Genomic DNA, 17,287 nt, shown 5'->3' with positions numbered 1-17,287 from the left:
ATTTAAGTTTGGTGTTGTGATGAGCGGATAATTTATACACTTTTTGGCATTGTTTTTAGTATGTTTTTGGTATGATCTAGTTAGTTTTTAGTATATTTTTATTAGTTTTTAGTTAAAATTCACTTTTCTGGACTTTACTATGAGTTTGTGTATTTTTTCTGTGATTTCAGGTATTTTCTGGCTGAAATTGAGGGACCTGAGCAAAAATCTGATTCAGAGACTAAAAAGGACTGCAGATGCTGTTGGATTCTGACCTCCCTGCACTCGAAGTGGATTTTCTGGAGCTACAGAAGCCCAATTGGCGCGCTCTCAACGGCGTTGGAAAGTAGACATCCTGGGCTTTCCAGCAATATATGATAGTCCATACTTTGCCCAAGATTTGATGGCCCAAACCGGCGTTCAAAGTCACCCTCAGAAATCCCAGCGTTAAACGCTGGAACTGGCACCCAAATGGGAGTTAAACGCCCAAATTGGCATAAAAGCTGGCGTTTAACTCCAAGAAGAGTCTCTACACAAAAATGCTTCATTGCTCAGCCCAAGCACACACCAAGTGGGCCCGGAAGTGGATTTTTATGTCATTTACTTATCTCTGTACACCCTAGGCTACTAGTTCTCTATAAGTAGGACCTTTTACTATTGTATTTTCATCTTTGGATCATTTGAGAGCTTTTGATCATGTTTTTATGATTGAACTCTCATTGGGAGGCTGGCCATTCGGCCATGCCTAGACCTTGTTCTTATGTATTTTCAACGGTGGAGTTTCTACACACCATAGATTAAGGTGTGGAGCTCTGCTGTACCTCGAGTATTAATGCAATTACTATTGTTCTTCCATTCAATTCCACTTGTTCTTGTTCTAAGATATCACTTGTTCTTCAACTTGATGAATGTGATGATCCGTGACACTCATCATCATTCTCACCTATGAACGTGTGACTGACAACCACCTCCGTTCTACCTTCGATTGGGTGAATATCTCTTGGATTCCTGATTGCACGATGCATGGTTGATCGCCTGACAACCGAGTGCTCGTCTGACAAACGAGCCAACCATTCCGTGAGATCAGAGTCTTCGTGGTATAGGCAAGAACTGATGGCGGCATTCAAGAGAATCCGGAAGGTCTAACCTTGTCTGTGGTATTCTGAGTAGGATTCAATGATTGAATGACTGTGACGTGCTTCAAACTCCTAGCAGGCGGGGCGTTAGTGACAGACGCAAAAGAATCGATGGATTCTATTCCGGCCTGACCGAGAACCGACAGCTGAATTCCGCGTGCTGTGACAGAGCATATGCAATCGTTTTCACTGAGAGGATGGGAGGTAGCCATTGACAACGGTGAAACCCTACACGAGCTTGCCATGGAAAGGAATAAGAAGGATTGGATGAAGACATTAGGAAAGCAGAGAGACGGAAGGGAAGGCATCTTCATGCGCTTATTTGAAGTTCCTACCAATGAATTACATAAGTATCTCTATCTTTACCTTTGTGTTATTTTCGTTCATCACCATTACCAATTGAGTTTGCCTGACTAAGATTTACAAGATGACCATAGCTTGCTTCAATACTAACAATCTCCGTGGGATCGACCCTTACTCGCGTAAGGTTTATTACTTGGACGACCCAGTGCACTTGTTGGTTAGTTGTGCGAAGTTGTGTAATGCCATGGTATTGAGCTACCAAGTTTTGGGGGCTCATGACCGGGGATTATGAGAGTTGTGAAAAAGTATTGTTCACAATTTCGCGCACCAAGTTTTTGGCGCCGTTGCCGGGGATTGTTCAAGTTTTGAGCAAGCTTTTGGTAACATCAGTGCCAAGATCCGGCAACAACACCAAGTTTTTGGCGTTATTGCCAGGGATTGTTCAAGTTTGGACAACTGACGGTTCATCTTGTTGCTTAGATTAGGTATTTATTTTTTTTCAAAAATCTTGAAGAGGAATTCTAGAGTTTCATGATGATTTGTTGAAGTCTGGCTGGCTGAGAAGCCATGTCTAATCTCATTGGACCGAGGTTTCAACTTATCATCACAAGAGCTTGTTGATTTCTATCAATCTTGCTTTTGGAGCAGTGATCTGCTAAGGCTTGGCTGGCCATTGGCCATGTCTAGTGTTTTGGACCGAAGCTTTCTTTGAGAGCTTGGCTGGCTGTGAAGCCATGTCTAATTCCTGGACCGGAGTCTTAGACTAGCATTGCACTGATTCCTGGAATTCTCATCAAGAATTTTGATATCTTTTTCCACTTAATTTTCGAAAAACACAAAAAATTAAAAAAAAATTCATAAAATCCAAAAATTTCTTGTTTGAGTCTAGTGTCTCATCTTAAGTTTGGTGTCAATTGCATGCATTCATTCATGTGTCTTAAGGATTTTCAAGTAATTCTTGATGATCTTCGTGCTCTGATCTTTGAATTCTATTGACTTGAGTGTTTTGAGTGTCTCATATGCATTTTCATCCTGTTAGTGTCAGTAGTATACAAACTGCTAAGTTTGGTGTTTTGCATGCATTGTTATTTGATTCTTGTTGCGTTTTGATTTTTCCTTATTATTAAAAATCCAAAAATATTTTAATTTGTGTCTTTTCAAGTCAATAATAAAGAGAATTGAAGATTCAGAACATACAGCAGAGGAATTGCACAGAAAAAGCTGGGCGTTCAAAACGCCCAGTGAAGAAGGACAGACTGGCGTTTAAACGCCAGCCAGGGTACCTGGTTGGGCGTTTAACGCCCAAAAAGGTAGTGTTTTGGGCGTTAAACGCCAGAATGTGCACCATTCTGGGCGTTTAACGCCAGGATGGCTACAGGGGGAAGATTTTGTTTTCAAAATCAGATTTTTTTCAAGTTTTCAAAGTTTTTCAAAATCAAATCTTTTTCAAATCAATTTTTCAATCAAATCTTTTTCAAAATCAATTTCTTTCCTTTTTCAAGATACTTACTATCAATTAATGATTTGATTCAACATTTCAAGTATGCTGCCTTTTCTGTTGAGGAAGGTTTAATGTTTGAATCATATCTTTTCTTGTTAGTCAAGTTTTTAATTTTCAAAATCAAATCTTTTTTTAACATGTTTTTCAAATCATATCTTCTCAATCACATCTTTTTAAAACCAATCATATTTTTTAACCACATCTTTTTCAAAATAGTTTTCAATCAAATCTTTTTTATTTCTAATTTTAAAAATCTTTTTCAAAAATCACTTGATTTCTTTTCCACTTTCATTTTCGAAAATTAAGTAATGTTTTTCAAAAATGTTTTCAATTTTTTTTACTTAATTTTCGAAAATCACTTCCCTTCTTCTCACATCCTTCTATTTATGGACTAACATTATCCCTTGATGCAAAATTCGAACTCCATCTCCTTTGATAAGTTCGAATTTTCTACTTCTGTCTTCTACTCTTCTTTTCCTCTGACACCTAAAGGAATCTCTATACTGTGACATAGAGGATTCCACATTTTCTTGTTCCCTTCTCTTTCTTATGAGCTGGAGCAAAGACAAAAACATTCTTGTTGAGGCTGACCCTGAACCTGAAAGGACCTTGAAGAGAAAGCTAAGAGAAGCCAAAGCACAACTCTCTTTAGAGGACCTGACCGAATTCTTCAAAGAAGAAGAACTCATGGCAGCCGAAAACAACAACAATGCCAACAATGCAAGGAAGGTGCTGGGTGACTTTACTGCACCTACTCCCGACTTCTATGGGAGAAGCATCTCTATCCCTGCCATTGGAGCAAACAACTTTGAGCTTAAGCCTCAATTAGTTTCTCTAATGCAACAGAATTGCAAGTTCCATGGACTTCCATTGGAAGATCCTCATCAGTTTTTAGCTGAGTTCTTGCAAATCTGTGACACTGTCAAGACTAATGGGGTTGACCCTGAGGTCTACAGACTTATGCTATTCCCTTTTGCTGTAAGAGACAGAGCCAGAACATGGTTGGACTCACAACCTAAGGAAAGCCTGGACTCTTGGGAAAAGCTAGTCAATGCCTTCTTGGCAAAGTTCTTTCCACCTCAAAAATTGAGTAAGCTTAGAGTGGAAGTCCAAACCTTCAGACAGAAGGAAGGAGAATCCCTCTATGAAGCTTGGGAAAGATACAAACAATTAATCAGAAAGTGCCCCTCTGATATGCTTTCTGAATGGAGCATCATAGGTATTTTCTATGATGGTCTCTCTGAACTATCCAAGATGTCTTTGGACAGCTCTTCTGGAGGATCTCTTCATCTGAAGAAGACGCCTACTGAAGCTCAAGAACTGATTGAAATGGTTGCAAATAACCAATTCATGTACACTTCTGAAAGAAATCCTGTGAACAATGGGACTAGTCAGAAGAAAGGAGTTCTTGAGATTGACACTCTGAATGCCATATTGGCTCAGAACAAAATATTGACCCAACAAGTCAATATGATTTCTCAAAGTCTGTCTGGAATGCAAAATGCACCAAGCAGTACTAAGGAAGCTTCATCTGAGGAAGAAGCTTATGATCCTGAGAACCCTTCAATGGAAGAGGTGAATTACATGGGAGAACCCTATGGAAACACCTACAATCTTTCATGGAGGAATCATCCAAATCTTTCATGGAAGGATCAACAGAGACCTCAACAAAGTTTCAACAATAATAATGGTGGAAGAAACAGGTTTAGCAATAGCAAGCCTTTTCCATCATCTTCTCAGCAACAGACAGAGAGTTCTAAGCAGAATAACTCTGACTTAGCAACCATGGTCGCTGATCTAATCAAAACCACTCAAAGTTTCATGACTGAAACAAGGTCCTCCATCAGAAATTTGGAAGGACAAGTGGGTCAGCTGAGCAAGAAAATTACTGAACTCCCTCCTAGTACTCTCCCAAGCAATACAGAAGAAAATCAAAAAGGAGAGTGCAAGGCCATCAACATGGCCGAATTTTGGGAGGAAGAAGAGGCAGTGAACGCCACTGAGGAAGACCTCAATGGACGTGCACTGACCTCCAATGAGTTCCCCAATGAGGAACCATGGGAATCTGAGGCTCAAACTGAGACCATAGAGATTCCATTGGACTTACTTCTGCCATTCATGAGCTCTGATGAGTATTCTTCCTCTGAAGAGGATGAGGATGTCACTGAAGAGCAAGTTGCTAAATACCTTGGAGTAATCATGAAGCTGAATGACAAGTTATTTGGAAATGAGACTTGGGAGGATGAACCTCCTTTGCTCACCAAAGAACTGAATGACTTGTCTAGGCAGAAACTACCTCAAAAGAGACAGGATCCTGGGAAGTTTTCAATACCTTGTACCATAGGCACCATGACCTTCAAGAAGGCCTTGTGTGACTTAGGGTCAAGTGTAAACCTCATGCCTCTCTCTGTAATGGAGAAGTTAGGGATCTCTGAGGTGCAAACTGCAAAAATCTCACTAGAGATGGCAGACAACTCAAGAAAACAAGCCCATGGACTTATAGAGGATGTTCTGGTTAAAGTTGAAGACCATTACATCCCTACTGATTTCATAGTCCTAGAGACTGGGAAGTGCATGGATGAATCCATCATCCTTGGCAGACCCTTCCTAACCACAGCAAAGGCTGTGATTGATGTTGATAGAGGAGAGTTGATCATCCAAGTGAATGAAGAATCCTTGGTGTTTAAGGCTCAAGGATATCCCTCTGTCATCATGGAGAGGAAGCATGAAGAGCTTCTCTCAAAACAGAGCCAAACAGAGCCCCCACAGTCAAACTCTAAGTTTGGTGTTGGGAGGCCACAACCAAACTCTAAGTTTGGTGTTGAACCCCCACATTCAAACTCTAAGTTTGGTGTGGGAGGTTCCAACATGGCTCTGAGTATCTGTGAGGCTCCATGAGAGTCCTCTGTCAAGCTACTGACATTAAAGAAGCGCTTGTTGGGAGGCAACCCAATGTTATATTTTATCTATTTTCTTTTGTTATTTTATCTTTTTTGTAGGTTGATGATCATGAGAAGTCACAAAATTAATGAAAAAAGCAAAAACAGAATGAAAAACAGGAAGAAAAACAGCACACCCTGGAGGACGCACCCACTGGCGTTTAAACGCCAGTGAGGTTAGCTGTTGGGCGTTTAACGCCCAATCTGGCACCATTCTGGGCGTTTAACGCCAGAAAGGGGCACCAGACTGGCGTTAAACGCCAGAAATGGGCAAGAAGCTGGCGTTAAACGCCAGAAATGGGCACCAGCCCGGCGTTTAACGCCAGAAATGGCTCAAAACGTGATTTTGAATGCCATTTGGTGTAGGGATGACGTTTCCTTGACACCTCAGGATCTGTGGACCCCACAGGATCCCCACCTACCCTACCACTCTCTCTCTTCTTCACCAATCACCTCAACACCTCTTCCCCAAAAACCCCTCACCTATCAAATCCCATCTTTCTCTTCACCACTCACATCCATCCTTCATAAAACCCCACCTACCCCACCATTGAAATTCAAACCACTTTCCCACCCAAACCCACCCTCAAATGGCCGAACATCCCTCTCCCCCTCTCCTATATAAACCCTCCTTCACTCCTTCATTTTCACACACCTTAAACACCATCTCTCTCCCCTTTGGCCGAATACAAAGCCATTCCCTTTCTCCTCATTTCTTCTTCTTCTACTCTCTTCTTTCTTCTTTTGCTCGAGGACGAGCAAACATTTTAAGTTTGGTGTGGTAAAAGCCTTGCTTTTTGTTTTTCCATAACCATTTATGGCATCCAAGGCCGGAGAAACCTCTAGAAAGAGGAAAGGGAAGGCAAAAGCTTCCACCTCCGAGTCATGGGAGATGGAAAGATTCATCTCAAGGGTGCATCAAGACCATTTCTATGAAGTTGTGGCCTTGAAGAAGGTGATCCCCGAGGTCCCTTTTTCACTCAAAAAGGGTGAATATCCGGAAATCCGACATGAGATCCGAAAAAGAGGTTGGGAAGTTCTCACCAACCCCATTCAACAAGTCGGAATCTTGATGGTTCAAGAGTTCTATGCCAATGCATGGATCACCAAGAACCATGACCAAAGTGTGAACCCGAATCCAAAGAATTATCTTACTATGGTTCGGGGGAAATACTTGGATTTTAGTCCGGAAAGTGTGAGGGTGGCGTTCAACTTGCCTATGATGCAAGGAGATGAACATCCTTACACTAGAAGGGTCAACTTTGATTAAAGGTTGGACCAAGTCCTCACAGTCATATGTGAAGAGGGCGCCCAATGGAAGAGAGATTCAAGAGGAAAGCCGGTTCAATTAAGAAGGCATGACCTCAAGCCCGTGGCTAGAGGATGGTTGGAGTTCATCCAACGCTCAATCATTCCCACTAGCAATCGGTCCGAAGTTACCATAGACCGGGCTATCATGATCCATAGCATCATGATTGGAGAAGAAATAGAGGTTCATGAGGTTATAGCCCAAGAACTCTATAAGGTGGCGGACAAGTCCTCTACCTTGGCAAGGTTAGCCTTCCCTCATCTCATTTGTCACCTCTGTTATTCAGTTGGAGTTGACATAGAGGGAGACACCCCCATTGATGAGGACAAGCCCATTACTAAGAAAAGGATGGAGCACACAAGAGATCCCACTCATCATGAGATCCCTGAGATTCCTCAAGGGATGCACTTTCCTCCACAAAACTATTGGGAGCAACTAAATACCTCCCTAGGAGAATTGAGTTCCAACATGGGACAACTAAGGGTGGAGCATCAAGAACACTCCATCATCCTCCATGAAATTAGAGAAGATCAAAGAATCATGAGAGAGGAGCAACAAAGACAAGGAAGAGACATTGAGGAGCTCAAGCACTCCATAGTATCTTCAAGAGGAAGAAAGAGCCGCCATCATTAAGGTGGACCCGTTCCTTAATTTCCTTGTTCTTTATTCTTCTGTTTTTCGAATTTTATGCTTATGATTGTCCATGTTTGTGTCTTGTGATCATTAGTGTCTTAGTGTCTATGCCTTAAAGTTATGAATGTCCTATGAATCCATCACCTTTCTTGAATAAAAACATGCTTAAATTGAAAAGGAAAGAATTGCATGAATTTTGAATTTTATAACAGTTTAATTATTTTGATGTGGTGGCAATATTTTTGTTTTCTTAATGTATGCTTAAACAGTGCATATGTATCTTGAATTTGTGGTTCATGAATGTTGGCTCTTGAAAGAATGATGAAAAAGGAGACATGTTACTGAGGATCTGAAAAATTATTACAATGATTCTTGAAGCAAGAAAAAGCATTTCTATTCAAAAAAAAAATCGAAAAAAAGGGGAAAAAGAAAAGAAAACGAAAAAAAAAGAGAGAAAAGAAAAAAAAAGTTGTGATCCAAGGCAATAAGAGTGTGCTTAAGAACCCTGGACACCTCTAGTTGGGGACTCTAGCAAAGCTGAGTCACAATCTGAAAAGGTTCACCCAATTATGTGTCTGTGGCATGAATGTATCCGGTGGTAATACTGGAAGACAGAGTGCTTTGGGCCACAGCCAAGACTCAATAAGTAGCTATGTTCAAGAATCATCATACTCTACTAGGAGAATCAATAACACTATCTGGATTCTGAGTTCCTAAAGAAGCCAATCATTCTGAATTTCAAAGGATAGAGTGAGATGCCAAAACTATTCAGAGGCAAAAAGCTAAAAGCCCCGCTCATCTAATTAGTACTGATCTTCACAGATGTTTTTGGGATTCATTGCATATTCTCTTCTTTTTATCTTATTTGATTTTCAGTTGCTTGAGGACAAGCAACAATTTAAGTTTGGTGTTGTGATGAGCGGATAATTTATACACTTTTTGGCATTGTTTTTAGTATGTTTTTGGTATGATCTAGTTAGTTTTTAGTATATTTTTATTAGTTTTTAGTTAAAATTCACTTTTCTGGACTTTACTATGAGTTTGTGTGTTTTTCTGTGATTTCAGGTATTTTCTGGCTGAAATTGAGGGACCTGAGCAAAAATCTGATTCAGAGACTAAAAAGGACTGCAGATGCTGTTGGATTCTGACCTCCCTGCACTCGAAGTGGCTTTTCTGGAGCTACAGAAGCCCAATTGGCGCGCTCTTAACGGCGTTGGAAAGTAGACATCCTGGGCTTTCCAGCAATATATGATAGTCCATACTTTGCCCAAGATTTGATGGCCCAAACCGGCGTTCAAAGTCACCCTCAGAAATCCCAGCGTTAAACGCTGGAACTGGCACCCAAATGGGAGTTAAACGCCCAAACTGGCATAAAAGCTGGCGTTTAACTCCAAGAAGAGTCTCTACACGAAAATGCTTCATTGCTCAGCCCAAGCACACACCAAGTGGGCCCGGAAGTGGATTTTTATGTCATTTACTTATCTCTGTACACCCTAGGCTACTAGTTCTCTATAAGTAGGACCTTTTACTATTGTATTTTCATCTTTGGATCATTTGAGAGCTTTTGATCATGTTTTTATGATTGAACTCTCATTGGGAGGCTGGCCATTCGGCCATGCCTAGACCTTGTTCTTATGTATTTTCAACGGTGGAGTTTCTACACACCATAGATTAAGGTGTGGAGCTCTGCTGTACCTCGAGTATTAATGCAATTACTATTGTTCTTCCATTCAATTCCACTTGTTCTTGTTCTAAGATATCACTTGTTCTTCAACTTGATGAATGTGATGATCCGTGACACTCATCATCATTCTCACCTATGAACGTGTGACTGACAACCACCTCCGTTCTACCTTCGATTGGGTGAATATCTCTTGGATTCCTGATTGCACGATGCATGGTTGATCGCCTGACAACCGAGTGCTCGTCTGACAAACGAGCCAACCATTCCGTGAGATCAGAGTCTTCGTGGTATAGGCAAGAACTGATGGCGGCATTCAAGAGAATCCGGAAGGTCTAACCTTGTCTGTGGTATTCTGAGTAGGATTCAATGATTGAATGACTGTGACGTGCTTCAAACTCCTAGCAGGCGGGGCGTTAGTGACAGACGCAAAAGAACCGATGGATTCTATTCCGGCCTGACCGAGAACCGACAGCTGAATTCCGCGTGCTGTGACAGAGCATATGCAATCGTTTTCACTGAGAGGATGGGAGGTAGCCATTGACAACGGTGAAACCCTACACGAGCTTGCCATGGAAAGGAATAAGAAGGATTGGATGAAGACATTAGGAAAGCAGAGAGACGGAAGGGAAGGCATCTTCATGCGCTTATTTGAAGTTCCTACCAATGAATTACATAACTATCTCTATCTTTACCTTTGTGTTATTTTCGTTCATCACCATTACCAATTGAGTTTGCCTGACTAAGATTTACAAGATGACCATAGCTTGCTTCAATACTAACAATCTCCGTGGGATCGACCCTTACTCGCGTAAGGTTTATTACTTGGACGACCCAGTGCACTTGTTGGTTAGTTGTGCGAAGTTGTGTAATGCCATGGTATTGAGCTACCAAGTTTTGGGGGCTCATGACCGGGGATTATGAGAGTTGTGAAAAGTATTGTTCACAATTTCGCGCACCAAGTTTTTGGCGCCGTTGCCGGGGATTGTTCAAGTTTTGAGCAAGCTTTTGGTAACATCAGTGCCAAGATCCGGCAACAACACCAAGTTTTTGGCGTTATTGCCAGGGATTGTTCAAGTTTGGACAACTGACGGTTCATCTTGTTGCTTAGATTAGGTATTTATTTTTTTTCAAAAATCTTGAAGAGGAATTCTAGAGTTTCATGATGATTTGTTGAAGTCTGGCTGGCTGAGAAGCCATGTCTAATCTCATTGGACCGAGGTTTCAACTTATCATCACAAGAGCTTGTTGATTTCTATCAATCTTGCTTTTGGAGCAGTGATCTGCTAAGGCTTGGCTGGCCATTGGCCATGTCTAGTGTTTTGGACCGAAGCTTTCTTTGAGAGCTTGGCTGGCTGTGAAGCCATGTCTAATTCCTGGACCGGAGTCTTAGACTAGCATTGCACTGATTCCTGGAATTCTCATCAAGAATTTTGATATCTTTTTCCACTTAATTTTCGAAAAACACAAAAAATTAAAAAAAATTCATAAAATCCAAAAATTTCTTGTTTGAGTCTAGTGTCTCATCTTAAGTTTGGTGTCAATTGCATGCATTCATTCATGTGTCTTAAGGATTTTCAAGTAATTCTTGATGATCTTCGTGCTCTGATCTTTGAATTCTATTGACTTGAGTGTTTTGAGTGTCTCATATGCATTTTCATCCTGTTAGTGTCAGTAGTATACAAACTGCTAAGTTTGGTGTTTTGCATGCATTGTTATTTGATTCTTGTTGCGTTTTGATTTTTCCTTATTATTAAAAATCCAAAAATATTTTAATTTGTGTCTTTTCAAGTCAATAATAAAGAGAATTGAAGATTCAGAACATACAGCAGAGGAATTGCACAGAAAAAGCTGGGCGTTCAAAACGCCCAGTGAAGAAGGACAGACTGGCGTTTAAACGCCAGCCAGGGTACCTGGTTGGGCGTTTAACGCCCAAAAGGTAGTGTTTTGGGCGTTAAACGCCAGAATGTGCACCATTCTGGGCGTTTAACGCCAGGATGGCTACAGGGGGAAGATTTTGTTTTCAAAATCAGATTTTTTTCAAGTTTTCAAAGTTTTTCAAAATCAAATCTTTTTCAAATCAATTTTTCAATCAAATCTTTTTCAAAATCAATTTCTTTCCTTTTTCAAGATACTTACTATCAATTAATGATTTGATTCAACATTTCAAGTATGCTGCCTTTTCTGTTGAGGAAGGTTTAATGTTTGAATCATATCTTTTCTTGTTAGTCAAGTTTTTAATTTTCAAATCAAATCTTTTTTTTAACATGTTTTTCAAATCATATCTTCTCAATCACATCTTTTTAAAACCAATCATATTTTTTTAACCACATCTTTTTCAAAATAGTTTTCAATCAAATCTTTTTATTTCTAATTTTAAAATCTTTTTCAAAAATCACTTGATTTCTTTTCCACTTTCATTTTCGAAAATTAAGTAATGTTTTTCAAAAATGTTTTCAATTTTTTTTACTTAATTTTCGAAAATCACTTCCCTTCTTCTCACATCCTTCTATTTATGGACTAACATTATCCCTTGATGCAAAATTCGAACTCCATCTCCTTTGATAAGTTCGAATTTTCTACTTCTGTCTTCTACTCTTCTTTTCCTCTGACACCTAAAGGAATCTCTATACTGTGACATAGAGGATTCCACATTTTCTTGTTCCCTTCTCTTTCTTATGAGCTGGAGCAAAGACAAAAACATTCTTGTTGAGGCTGACCCTGAACCTGAAAGGACCTTGAAGAGAAAGCTAAGAGAAGCCAAAGCACAACTCTCTTTAGAGGACCTGACCGAATTCTTCAAAGAAGAAGAACTCATGGCAGCCGAAAACAACAACAATGCCAACAATGCAAGGAAGGTGCTGGGTGACTTTACTGCACCTACTCCCGACTTCTATGGGAGAAGCATCTCTATCCCTGCCATTGGAGCAAACAACTTTGAGCTTAAGCCTCAATTAGTTTCTCTAATGCAACAGAATTGCAAGTTCCATGGACTTCCATTGGAAGATCCTCATCAGTTTTTAGCTGAGTTCTTGCAAATCTGTGACACTGTCAAGACTAATGGGGTTGACCCTGAGGTCTACAGACTTATGCTATTCCCTTTTGCTGTAAGAGACAGAGCCAGAACATGGTTGGACTCACAACCTAAGGAAAGCCTGGACTGTTGGGAAAAGCTAGTCAATGCCTTCTTGGCAAAGTTCTTTCCACCTCAAAAATTGAGTAAGCTTAGAGTGGAAGTCCAAACCTTCAGACAGAAGGAAGGAGAATCCCTCTATGAAGCTTGGGAAAGATACAAACAATTAATCAGAAAGTGCCCCTCTGATATGCTTTCTGAATGGAGCATCATAGGTATTTTCTATGATGGTCTCTCTGAACTATCCAAGATGTCTTTGGACAGCTCTTCTGGAGGATCTCTTCATCTGAAGAAGACGCCTACTGAAGCTCAAGAACTGATTGAAATGGTTGCAAATAACCAATTCATGTACACTTCTGAAAGAAATCCTGTGAACAATGGGACTAGTCAGAAGAAAGGAGTTCTTGAGATTGACACTCTGAATGCCATATTGGCTCAGAACAAAATATTGACCCAACAAGTCAATATGATTTCTCAAAGTCTGTCTGGAATGCAAAATGCACCAAGCAGTACTAAGGAAGCTTCATCTGAGGAAGAAGCTTATGATCCTGAGAACCCTTCAATGGAAGAGGTGAATTACATGGGAGAACCCTATGGAAACACCTACAATCCTTCATGGAGGAATCATCCAAATCTTTCATGGAAGGATCAACAGAGACCTCAACAAAGTTTCAACAATAATAATGGTGGAAGAAACAGGTTTAGCAATAGCAAGCCTTTTCCATCATCTTCTCAGCAGCAGACAGAGAGTTCTAAGCAGAATAACTCTGACTTAGCAACCATGGTCGCTGATCTAATCAAAACCACTCAAAGTTTCATGACTGAAACAAGGTCCTCCATCAGAAATTTGGAAGGACAAGTGGGTCAGCTGAGCAAGAAAATTACTGAACTCTCTCCTAGTACTCTCCCAAGCAATACAGAAGAAAATCAAAAAGGAGAGTGCAAGGCCATCAACATGGCCGAATTTTGGGAGGAAGAAGAGGCAGTGAACGCCACTGAGGAAGACCTCAATGGACGTCCACTGACCTCCAATGAGTTCCCCAATGAGGAACCATGGGAATCTGAGGCTCAAACTGAGACCATAGAGATTCCATTGGACTTACTTCTGCCATTCATGAGCTCTGATGAGTATTCTTCCTCTGAAGAGGATGAGGATGTCACTGAAGAGCAAGTTGCTAAATACCTTGGAGCAATCATGAAGCTGAATGACAAGTTATTTGGAAATGAGACTTGGGAGGATGAACCTCCTTTGCTCACCAAAGAACTGAATGACTTGTCTAGGCAGAAACTACCTCAAAAGAGACAGGATCCTGGGAAGTTTTCAATACCTTGTACCATAGGCACCATGACCTTCAAGAAGGCCTTGTGTGACTTAGGGTCAAGTGTAAACCTCATGCCTCTCTCTGTAATGGAGAAGTTAGGGATCTCTGAGGTGCAAACTGCAAAAATCTCACTAGAGATGGCAGACAACTCAAGAAAACAAGCCCATGGACTTATAGAGGATGTTCTGGTTAAAGTTGAAGACCATTACATCCCTACTGATTTCATAGTCCTAGAGACTGGGAAGTGCATGGATGAATCCATCATCCTTGGCAGACCCTTCCTAACCACAGCAAAGGCTGTGATTGATGTTGATAGAGGAGAGTTGATCATCCAAGTGAATGAAGAATCCTTGGTGTTTAAGGCTCAAGGATATCCCTCTGTCATCATGGAGAGGAAGCATGAAGAGCTTCTCTCAAAACAAAGCCAAACAGAGCCCCCACAGTCAAACTCTAAGTTTGGTGTTGGGAGGCCACAACCAAACTCTAAGTTTGGTGTTGAACCCCCACATTCAAACTCTAAGTTTGGTGTGGGAGGTTCCAACATGGCTCTGAGTATCTGTGAGGCTCCATGAGAGTCCTCTGTCAAGCTACTGACATTAAAGAAGCGCTTGTTGGGAGGCAACCCAATGTTATATTTTATCTATTTTCTTTTGTTATTTTATCTTTTTTGTAGGTTGATGATCATGAGAAGTCACAAAATTAATGAAAAAAGCAAAAACAGAATGAAAAACAGGAAGAAAAACAGCACACCCTGGAGGACGCACCCACTGGCGTTTAAACGCCAGTGAGGTTAGCTGTTGGGCGTTTAACGCCCAATCTGGCACCATTCTGGGCGTTTAACGCCAGAAAGGGGCACCAGACTGGCGTTAAACGCTAGAAATGGGCAAGAAGCTAGCGTTAAACGCCAGAAATGGGCACCAGCCCGGCGTTTAACGCCAGAAATGGCTCAAAACGTGATTTTGAATGCCATTTGGTGTAGGGATGACTTTTCCTTGACACCTCAGGATCTGTGGACCCCACAGGATCCCCACCTACGCTACCACTCTCTCTCTTCTTCACCAATCACCTCAACACCTCTTCCCCAAAAACCCCTCACCTATCAAATCCCATCTTTCTCTTCACCACTCACATCCATCCTTCATAAAACCCCACCTACCCCACCATTGAAATTCAAACCACTTTCCCACCCAAACCCACCCTCAAATGGCCGAACATCCCTCTCCCCCTCTCCTATATAAACCCTCCTTCACTCCTTCATTTTCACACACCTTAAACACCATCTCTCTCCCCTTTGGCCGAATACAAAGCCATTCCCTTTCTCCTCATTTCTTCTTCTTCTACTCTCTTCTTTCTTCTTTTGCTCGAGGACGAGCAAACATTTTAAGTTTGGTGTGGTAAAGGCCTTGCTTTTTGTTTTTCCATAACCATTTATGGCATCCAAGGCCGGAGAAACCTCTAGAAAGAGGAAAGGGAAGGCAAAAGCTTCCACCTCCGAGTCATGGGAGATGGAAAGATTCATCTCAAGGGTGCATCAAGACCATTTCTATGAAGTTGTGGCCTTGAAGAAGGTGATCCCCGAGGTCCCTTTTTCACTCAAAACGGGTGAATATCCGGAAATCCGACATGAGATCCGAAAAAGAGGTTGGGAAGTTCTCACCAACCCCATTCAACAAGTCGGAATCTTGATGGTTCAAGAGTTCTATGCCAATGCATGGATCACCAAGAACCATGACCAAAGTGTGAACCCGAATCCAAAGAATTATCTTACTATGGTTCGGGGGAAATACTTGGATTTTAGTCCGGAAAGTGTGAGGGTGGCGTTCAACTTGCCTATGATGCAAGGAGATGAACATCCTTACACTAGAAGGGTCAACTTTGATTAAAGGTTGGACCAAGTCCTCACAGTCATATGTGAAGAGGGCGCCCAATGGAAGAGAGATTCAAGAGGAAAGCCGGTTCAATTAAGAAGGCATGACCTCAAGCCCGTGGCTAGAGGATGGTTGGAGTTCATCCAACGCTCAATCATTCCCACTAGCAATCGGTCCGAAGTTACCATAGACCGGGCTATCATGATCCATAGCATCATGATTGGAGAAGAAATAGAGGTTCATGAGGTTATAGCCCAAGAACTCTATAAGGTGGCGGACAAGTCCTCTACCTTGGCAAGGTTAGCCTTCCCTCATCTCATTTGTCACCTCTGTTATTCAGTTGGAGTTGACATAGAGGGAGACACCCCCATTGATGAGGACAAGCCCATTACTAAGAAAAGGATGGAGCACACAAGAGATCCCACTCATCATGAGATCCCTGAGATTCCTCAAGGGATGCACTTTCCTCCACAAAACTATTGGGAGCAACTAAATACCTCCCTAGGAGAATTGAGTTCCAACATGGGACAACTAAGGGTGGAGCATCAAGAACACTCCATCATCCTCCATGAAATTAGAGAAGATCAAAGAATCATGAGAGAGGAGCAACAAAGACAAGGAAGAGACATTGAGGAGCTCAAGCACTCCATAGTATCTTCAAGAGGAAGAAAGAGCCGCCATCATTAAGGTGGACCCGTTCCTTAATTTCCTTGTTCTTTATTCTTCTGTTTTTCGAATTTTATGCTTATGATTGTCCATGTTTGTGTCTTGTGATCATTAGTGTCTTAGTGTCTATGCCTTAAAGTTATGAATGTCCTATGAATCCATCACCTTTCTTGAATAAAAACATGCTTAAATTGAAAAGGAAAGAATTGCATGAATTTTGAATTTTATAACAGTTTAATTATTTTGATGTGGTGGCAATATTTTTGTTTTCTTAATGTATGCTTAAACAGTGCATATGTATCTTGAATTTGTGGTTCATGAATGTTGGCTCTTGAAAGAATGATGAAAAAGGAGACATGTTACTGAGGATCTGAAAAATCATTACAATGATTCTTGAAGCAAGAAAAAGCATTTCTATTCAAAAAAAAAAATCGAAAAAAAGGGGAAAAAGAAAAGAAAACGAAAAAAAAAGAGAGAAAAGAAAAAAAAAAGTTGTGATCCAAGGCAATAAGAGTGTGCTTAAGAACCCTGGACACCTCTAGTTGGGGACTCTAGCAAAGCTGAGTCACAATCTGAAAAGGTTCACCCAATTATGTGTCTGTGGCATGAATGTATCCGGTGGTAATACTGGAAGACAGAGTGCTTTGGGCCACAGCCAAGACTCAATAAGTAGCTATGTTCAAGAATCATCATACTCTACTAGGAGAATCAATAACACTATCTGGATTCTGAGTTCCTAAAGAAGCCAATCATTCTGAATTTCAAAGGATAGAGTGAGATGCCAAAACTATTCAGAGGCAAAAAGCTAAAAGCCCCG

General features: G+C 41.0%; 2 non-coding genes across 2 annotated transcripts; both read right to left on the bottom strand.

The window, feature by feature from the left end:
• Positions 1–4,011: 4,011 nt before the first annotated feature.
• Positions 4,012–4,119, bottom strand: LOC112804998 (small nucleolar RNA R71). Its single transcript, XR_003203613.1, has one exon. It is a non-coding gene; the product is annotated as a small nucleolar RNA R71 (small nucleolar RNA).
• An 8,583-nt stretch (positions 4,120–12,702) lies between these two features.
• Positions 12,703–12,810, bottom strand: LOC112804997 (small nucleolar RNA R71). The gene has a single exon (XR_003203612.1). It is a non-coding gene; the product is annotated as a small nucleolar RNA R71 (small nucleolar RNA).
• Between the last annotated feature and the right edge of the window lie 4,477 nt (positions 12,811–17,287).

This window comes from Arachis hypogaea, chromosome 5, assembly GCF_003086295.3.
Source record: "Arachis hypogaea cultivar Tifrunner chromosome 5, arahy.Tifrunner.gnm2.J5K5, whole genome shotgun sequence".
Lineage (NCBI taxonomy): Eukaryota > Viridiplantae > Streptophyta > Magnoliopsida > Fabales > Fabaceae > Arachis > Arachis hypogaea.
This window is presented reverse-complemented; position numbering and strand designations above follow the sequence as displayed.